The sequence below is a fragment of the Gossypium hirsutum genome, chromosome A12 (assembly GCF_007990345.1).
Source record: "Gossypium hirsutum isolate 1008001.06 chromosome A12, Gossypium_hirsutum_v2.1, whole genome shotgun sequence".
Classification (NCBI taxonomy): Eukaryota; Viridiplantae; Streptophyta; class Magnoliopsida; order Malvales; family Malvaceae; genus Gossypium; species Gossypium hirsutum.
Genome location: NC_053435.1, coordinates 72,316,348 through 72,325,670, shown reverse-complemented (window position 1 = coordinate 72,325,670; position 9,323 = coordinate 72,316,348). Strand labels below are relative to the sequence as shown.

The 9,323-nt window shown below is 37.0% G+C and overlaps 1 non-coding gene across 1 annotated transcript; it reads left to right on the top strand.

Moving 5' to 3' along the window:
- The first annotated feature begins 3,604 nt into the window (after window positions 1-3,604).
- On the top strand, window positions 3,605-3,710 carry LOC121211967 (small nucleolar RNA R71). The gene has a single exon (XR_005907181.1). It is a non-coding gene; the product is annotated as a small nucleolar RNA R71 (small nucleolar RNA).
- The last annotated feature ends 5,613 nt before the right edge of the window (window positions 3,711-9,323 follow it).

Here is a 9,323-nt window from a genome sequence, read left to right as displayed (position 1 = left end):
ATCGTAGGTGGCCGAGGTAGGGACGAGGGCGTTCCAGTACTTTGAGGGTGAGTATTGGTTATGGTGATGGAGGCTGTCTAAGTCGTCCTCATCCATGAACTCCTCTGTGTATAGGCCCAATGCGATACCGAACTCGGGGACTCTCAACTGGTAGATTAGGCCACCGAGATGGAACTGGACCATTCCAGGATCATTGAAGTTGGTCATGACGGTCTAAAGATGGATCTTCGAGCAGAGTTCCAATGTGAACTCGAGATATTTTTGCTTGACGATCTCAAAGAAGAGCCCTCACGGGTCAGTCGTCAGGACGGCTCAGACCGCGTCAGCCAATTGAATCTAATCAAGTGCGGCCCAGTCAATGCAGCGGCCCACACCTAGAGGTCGAGCTCATAATATCTGATATAATTCCTCTTGGGGTCCCAATGGAACCTAGAGGAACGGATGCCTAATCTCCGCGATAGGACCCGAGGATAGCGCTGCTCCTTTCCTTTTCTTTGAAGTAGGGACAGCGGTTTTCTTACCACGATTTGACATGATGTATCTGCAAGACAAATGAGGAGTATACCATAAACTAACTAATTCAAGCAGTAATCATGAAACTAACCAATCCAACCAACTGTCAAACACTCAACAGTTTAATCTAGATGATAGAAGTTTATATAGCAAATGACGTAAGAAAAGCATGATTATTTTCAACATGAAATGAATGAAATAGAATCTATGGGAACACAAGAAGGAATGAATGTACCAGAAAGCATTGACTAAAAAAGGCAAAGAATGAAAGCATATTTCTATAGTGAGAACTATGAATATTCATAAAAAATTAGCCAAGTAACACCATAAGAATCATAAAATTAGTAAAAGAGATGAAGAAAATAGAGAGAAAAGAGTAAATAAACGCAATATGTTGGTGGAAGAAGGAGCTTGGGTTTTCGGAGGAGAGCTGTCATCAGCGTACGGGCGTGGCGAGGAGGGCATGTGAACTTGCAGCGGCTAGGGTTAGGAATTTTGAGGAAGGGGATGATGAATATTGACGGGTTTATATAGATTTTGGGGTTTCAAAATTTTCAAATTTGGGTGCGTTTGACATTCGGTCCACGCCCATGTTCCTTGGGCATGTAGGTGCACACTACCGTGTCATACGACTGTGTCCTTCTTCATTCGCTTCTCCCATGCCCGTGTATATGGGTCCACGCCCATTTTAGTTTGACAGTGTTGACCAGGGGTGAATGGCACGGGCGTGTCGCATGCTCGTGATAAATTCTCAAGTTCAACCACGGTTTCAAAACACAGGTGTGTCACATGCCCGTGTTGTTTTGGCAATTTTGCCCACGGCCATATCGCATGGCCGTGGCAACGTATCGCACCCCGTGTTAGGGAAAAAATTTTCCTTTTTTTACACGATCGTATTGCACGGCCGTGTCTCCTCCCGTGGTGTTAGCACAGCCTAAGGCACGCCCGTGTGCCTGGCCATATGGATTAGAAAACTTGTGTTTCAATGACTTAGTTAGTGATTAGATGTTAAAAACTAAAATTTTAAAGAGGTTAACATCGTTAATGCTTAGGTTGCCTCCCGAAAAGCGCTTATTTATAGTCTAAGCTCGACTTACCTCTCTTGTTGCATGATCATGGTGGTTCAAGGAGTTTAACCTCCTCATCCCTACTATCAGTTTTATCAACATAAGGTTTAAGACGAGTACTATTTACCTTGAATGTGCCAAATTTGGGATGAATTACCTCGACTGTACCGTATGGAAAAATGCTAAGTACCGTAAGAGGGATTTCTTCATTTGGTTCAGAAGTGGTAATACGAGGGTCTGCTGTGTCTAATAGCACTTTGTCTCCAACTTTAAGTTGATTGGGGGAAGAATTTAGTTTGTCATGGCGTGGTTTTGGTTTATTGTGTGTTTTCAGTTTATGTGTCCGCCATTCATCTAGTTCCTCGATTTGTAGCCCTCGTTCTTCATAGATAGGTCCTTTGTTGTTGCTTGAGCATGGCTCATGTATGTTCTTCGAACCTATTTCCTGCAAAGTAGGTTGCACCACATGGTTAGTTTTAGTAGGATGATTTATACCACTACTTTTAATTTTTGATATGTTACTCGAATTACGAGCTTGAAGGGTGATTATTTCGTCTCCCATACGAAGTGTGAGTTCACCTGTACCAACATCAATTATTGTTCTAGCAGTTGTTAAAAAGGGCCTCCCTAAAATTAAAAGAACGTTACTATCCTCTTCTATGTCTAAAATAATGAAATCAACTGGGACTATAAATTTGTCAATTTTAACGAGTACATCTTCAATAATCCCCCTAGGAAATCTGATTGTTTTATCGACTAATTGAATACTCATCCTAGTTTGTTTGGGTTTCCCAAGACCTAGTTGCTTAAACATTTTGTAAGGCATGACATTGATACTAGCCCCTAAATCAGCCAAAGCATTATTAACATCTAGGCTACCAATTAAATAGGGAATCATAAAACTCCCTGGATCTTTTAATTTGTTGGCCAACTTATTCTGTAGTATGGCTGAGCAAACCACATTTAGCTCCACATGCAATGCCTCATCCAACTTCCTCTTGTTTATTAAAAGCTCCTTGAAGAATTTGACTACGTTTGGCATCTGCGAAAGAGCTTCAATAAACGGCAAGTTAATATATAACTTCTTTAATAATTTAAGGAATTTATGAAATTGTTCTTCTATGCGGTCTTTCCTTATCGCGTTTGGGTATGACACACGAGGTTTGTATTCTTTACTTATCGATTTTTGGTCACTGTGGTCCACCTCACCTTTACCTTTACTTAGCACGGTTTCTTGCCTCAATTCTGGTTCAGGTGCAACTAACCTTCCTCATCATGAATGGTAATTGCATTGATTTTCTCCTTTGAGTTAGATTCAGTGTTACTCGGCAGGCTACCTTGTGGTCGTTCAAATATCAATTTAGCGAGCTGACCTATCTAAGTTTCGAGCCCTTAGATCGACGCTTTGTTGATTTTTAAGTGCTGTCTCAGTATTTTGAAAATGAGTTTCTGACACTGAGATGAATTTTGTTAGCATCTCTTCAAGGCTCAGTTTTTTCTCTTGTTGGTTGGGTAGTTGTTGGAAGCCTGAAGGCAGTGGTGGTTTCTGATTTCCTTGGCCTCCCCATGAAAAATTTGGGTGGTTCCTCCAACCTGTATTGTAAGTGTTACTATAAGGATTATTTTGAGATCATGGATTATTACCCATGTAATTTAACTGCTCATTCTCCATGTTGTGGCCATAGGGTGGGTATTCTGAATTGCTTGATCCACCTCCACTTGCTTCGCATTGCATTACTGGGTGAACATGTGAAGATCTGAGAAAACCGTTAAATTTTCTGTTCAAAAGTTCTACCTGATTAGAGAGCATGGTGACCGAATCGACGTTAAAAACGCCGGCTGTTTTCATTGGTTTTGTCCTCATGACTTGCCACTGATAATTATTCAGTGACATCTCTTCTATAAATTCATATGCATCCTCAAGTGTCTTATTATTGATAGTTCCACCAGTAGCTGCGTCAATCATTTGTCGAGTCGAAGGATTCAGGCCATTATGAAATGTTTGAACCTATAGCCAGAGTCGTAACCCATGGTGAGGGCACCTTCTCAACAGATCCTTATACCTCTCACATGCATCGTAGAGTGTTTCTAAATCTATATGCAGAAAAGAAGAGATATCATTATGTAATTTGGATGTTTTAGCCAGCAGAAAATATTTTAATAAAAACTTTCAGTCATTTGTTCCTAAGTAGTGATTGACCCTCGTGGCAACGAGTTCAACCACTATTTAGCCTTATTCCTCAATGAAAAGGGAAACAGCCGAAGGCGAATGGCATCATCAGAAACACCATTGATTTTAAAAGTGTCGTAAAACTCTAACAAATTCGCCAAGTGAGCGTTGGGATCCTCGTCCTGCAAACCATTGAACAGAACAACTGTTGGATCATTTGAATATTTATGGTTTTAGTTCAATATTATTTGCAGCAACAGCAGGCCTAACTATGCTCGATTCAGTTCCTGTTAAAGAAGGTTTATCATAATCATACATAGTACGTAGAGCAGGATTCTGATTAGCAGCAATCGCAGGAGGTAGCGGATTTTCTTGGTTTTCAGCCATCTCCTCGGTTGTGGTTGAAATATCGTCCTCTTTCTATTCTTTTATGTATCTTAAGCTTTGCCTTATTTCTTTTCGGTTTCTGCAAACTGTGAGATCTATCTCACTATCAAATAGTAATGGTCCCGACGGGTTTCTTCTAGTCATACACTATAAAAACTTGCCAGGAACGAATAATAGAAAAATTAGAAAGGAAAATAAAAATTTAAATAAATAAAGTAAAATGGCTAAAGTAATAAAAATCGAGTGTTCCTAATATCTTAGTTCTTTGGCAAAAGCGCCAAAAACTTGATACGTGATATTCGTGATAGGTTATAAGTATTTATATTTAATCGTTCTTGGAACTAACTATTATCACAATGAAGGCAAGTGTACTTATCGAATAGTAGTATAGCTTTAGCAAGACCGGATTGTCGAACCCAAAGGAACTAAGAGTACAAGTAATTACTTTCTTTTTATTATCTAACCTATAAATTAAGGGATTTATTTATCTAGACTAATTAACTAAACGAAGGGTGCACAGAGAGAAAATTGGGAAAAAGTTCTTGGGAAAACTCGATTGATTAAGACAATACCCAAGGAAAAATCCACCTAGACTTCACTTGTTATTTGACTCTGAATCAGACAATTTATTCATTTGACTTGATCCGTAGAAATCCCTAAGTTATATTATTATCTCACTCGAGACTAATAACGTCTAACCCTAGGTTGATTAATTGAAATCTCTTTCTAATTAATGCCCTAGTGTTGCATTAACTCGATCTATGGATCCCCTTATTAGGTTTCACCCTAATCCGGCAAAATCTTATCACCCTATCTCTAGGCGTGCAATCAACTCCGCTAAATTATGACAAATTTACTCTTAGACAAGGTCTATTCCTCCTCTAAATAAGAGCATTAACTTGAATCAATATCCTGAAATATTAAAACAGGAATTAATAACACATAATTAAGAACAAGTCAAATATTTATCATACAATTCAGATAATAATAACAAGATCCGTTCTTAGGTTTTATTCCCCTTAGGTATTTAGGGAGTTTAGTTCGTAATTATAAAAGAAAACATCTCAGAAGAATAATGAATACAAAACATAAAGAAAACCCAAAACCCTTAAATGGAAATTGAAGGGAGATCTTCAGTCTTGATGATGAATCCGGCTTCTGATATGGACCAATCGGATTCCCTTGAGTAATTCCTTGCCTCCTACTCGGTGTGTCCCTTCTGAGTGCCTCCTCAGGTGTTTAAATAGGCTTTGGAATGCCTAAGAGCCCTCAAAAGTGGCATTTTCTGAATAGAACTGTACTTGGGCTAGGTAGGGACACGCCCGTGTGTGATTACTCCAGCCCGTGGTCAAGGCTGTTGAATAGGCACGAGCGTGTATTCTACTTGTGCAAGTCGTGCTTCGATCCTGCCAAATGGACACGGCCGTGTGACACGCGCGTGTGAGGAATTCCAGGCCGTGTTGATTTCCCATGTGCGTTGATTTTCTCGATTTTCGGCCCATTTCTCGCTCTTTTTACTCTCCTATGCTCACCTAAGTATAAAACATGAAATTAAAGAATTAGGAGCATCGACTTCACCAAATCTAAGGAGAATTCATCCATAAATGTGCTAAGCATGGGATAAAAATATGTATAAATGACGGTTTATCGTTAGTATAAAAATTTGAGGTTAAATATGGATATTTAAAATTAGTCTTGGCATAGGGACTAAGTTGGAGATTAAGCAAAATGTGGTATAAATTTTTAAATTTAATAAAAATTGAGATGTGTATTATTAATTTATTTAATTACTTAATTCTGTAGCAAACGCCTTTCTGAGATCCTCAAGTAAGAAGAGGAAAGACAAGGTTGACGTCGAGTAGCTTGGAATACACGGTTTGTGTTTCTATAATCCAAACGAAATTGTGAATTATTGCATATTGAGTTGTTTGTGTATGGTATGTAATTGGGGTGAGAACTCTTTTACAGTTGGGCTGAATTGAATTAAATGATGATTTAAATGACTCGATTATGAATATTGAGATATGTGATGTTCCTATGACTTTCGAATTGAATACATGTATTGAGAAAATGTGGTTACTATGAAATTGAATGTATGCTTATTTGTGATAATGTACATTTATAAAGCTAAGACATTGGTTGTATTGAAAGGTAATATGAAAGCCTATTAATTGTTTCAGGCTAAGTCGGATATAGATGCCATCCCATAGGATAGGAAGAGTACAGGGAGTACTTCGACTACGAGTCGATGAAGCACTGGGTTCCAATTTACTTTGGTTTAACCGATGAAACACTGGGTGTTAACTTATTATAACGTGGAGCGCAATTACTTGCTTCGGATTTATTCGATGAGGCATAGGGTGCCAAACTAGTGTGTTGGTTGGATCTATATATCCGTCCGAGTCTGAGTCATGTTAATAAAGGAAAATAAATGATAAAATCAATGTGCTTGATATTTGAAATGACAAAGGATGAGATGTGAAATGAAATATGAAATGGTGGATTTTGTTGTGAATAATGATGAATTATGAGTAATAAACTCATAGATTGGAAATGGAAATGAATAATGCCTTTATATGAGACGATTTATTAGATGCCTTATGCAATGCTATTGCCATATATTAAAATGTGTTATATATATTGGATGTGAACAAAAATTTAAAAAATTAGTATGATGAACTTGATATTCTATATATCATTTCTTTATTGCATTTTATATTTTTTTTTATTTTTTACATGAAGTTTTAATTGTTCAGATTATAGAAATACCACTGAGTTATACTCAGTGTACGTTTGTTATTCTCATGCACAAGTTAGATATCTAGTAGATCTATCCTCGACTCAACATCCAATGATGATCTCGAACTCAAATATTGGTGAACGATCTCTTTTTGTTTATTTTAGCATGTGCCTAGGTTAAATATGATGGTTTGGGTTATTTAGTATTACGGTGGTCCTCTAAGGTATGTAAATAATTATATATATTTGTGTTTGATGGAAATGGTAAATTTAGTGAATAGTTTGAAAGTGTTTTGCTTTAGCTTATGGCATGTAATAGGTGAAAATTTGTATATGTCTTGATTATGTGATTATATGTGATCTTGTTTTAGACCTTGGTGTATTGTAGTCTTGTCGTTCTAGTTGATCACTTCATATAAACCTTATAAAGTGTTTGAGTTATGGTATAAATGAATATGTTTTAGATGGTAAGAGGAATGGTAAGTTGATATAAGTCAGTATTTGTTTCTTTGAGCTTAAATGCAAAACATTTGGTCTATGCTTGTGACATGAGAACATAGCCTTCATTTTGGATTGATTAGGTGTTTCAATTGAGGTGCCATATGAGGCACATTGGTTAGATATTTGGATGTTAGCATAGGTAAAATTATAGTATTTTGCTTCATGGATGAACCTGGCATGAAATGAATTTGTTAAGGATGAGATTTTACACTTTTGAAATAAGGTATCGACATTTTGACATTTGGTATTGATACACGACCATATGAAAATTTTTTAAAACAAACAGAATGCTAAATCTGTATAAATTTTTATTTGAATATCGATACTTTTTCATATAGTATCGATACCACATAATAATTATCGATACCTAATTTTTGATATAGCAAACAAAATCATAAATTGGTATCAATTTTTTGTAAGATACCAATACAGCATCGATACCAACTTTGAAATACCGATACTAACTTTTAAACTTTGAAATTTTACTCTTTAAACCCTTTTCATGCCTAAGCTATTACAAATGGATTCTTATTTTATTGAAATTACTATGTTTGAAAAATATATAAATCGGTGTATTATGTATAATCTTATTATCTGTGTGTTAATAGTAGTAGTTGAGATTTAAATACTAAATATTAAATTATTTGTATTGAATAGTATTGATTCGTAACATTCTATTACCCAGTTCCGGCGATCGGAATGGGTGAGGGGTGTTACATTTAGTGGTGTTAGAGCTTTAGGTTTAGATGACTCTTGGACTAAATCGAGCTCAGAATTGAGTCTAGAGGTACATGCCAAAGTTGAGTCGAGTCTGAGTCTAAGTCGGGATTTGGATGCTGATTATAATTGTTTCTGTTTTATAGTTAAAATATGTCGTATGAATCTAATAACGAAGTTGATTAGGAGATTCATATTGGCAATGATTCTACTGAGGAATTAGATGAGACTGAGTCGTTGTCATTGAATGTTAATTCAGCTAGTGTCGACTTCTTGACATTATTAGAGTTAATAATGATGGTTCAAGTGATTCAAATTTACTTTGAGCTATTGCTGATGCACTTCAGTGTGTTGTGGGAGTTACTCCTACTGTTGTACCTGTACATGTTGTTCGATGGGCTCCAATTAAAGAATTACGAAGATATGCTGCTATAGAGTTTTTGGGTATAAAAGGGGTTGATCCCTCGACTGCTGAAGTTTGGTTGGAATCAACTAAATGAATTTTGCTTCAACTTGAATGCAGCCCCCGAGCATGTGTAATCTGTGTTGTTTCTCTACTGCAATGAGAAGCATATACATGGTGGCAGATCGTAACACGTCACTTACCTACGGAACTAGCAAACTGAGAGTTCTTACAAAAGGAATTCCAGAAGAAATATGTTGGGGACTTGCATATCAAAGACAGAAAACAAGATTTTCTATTGTTGAAGCAAAGTGAGATGTCGATGGCTGATTATGAATGAGAGTTTTTGGGGCTCAGTAAATATGTTGTTGAATTTGTGCCATCTGAAGCTGAGGGTTGCAAAAGGTTTTTACGAGGGTTACATGATGAGCTTAGAGACAGTTGGTATCACATCGAATATCAGAGTTTGTTTATTTGGTCGAGTGAGAAAAAATGGCGGAACAAGCTTTGGGTCTTGATAAAAAGACTGAGACTACAAGAACTACTGGTAAACGGACAAGAACTGTTTGTTTGCATCCACAATCAAAGCGAACTAAAGATTCTTCTGGTAATTGGAAATCAACCTTTAAATTTGACAGATTTGACAAAAATCGAGATCGACAACTGACTGTGTCTATAGGTAGTGTGCTAGGTCTGTCTCGAGATGTTGAGATACCGGATTGTGAGCATTGTGGGAAGAAGTATTGAAGTGAATGTTGGAAATTGACACGAGCCTATTTACGATGCAGATCACAAGAACATTTTGCTCGTGAGTGCCAGAAAGGTG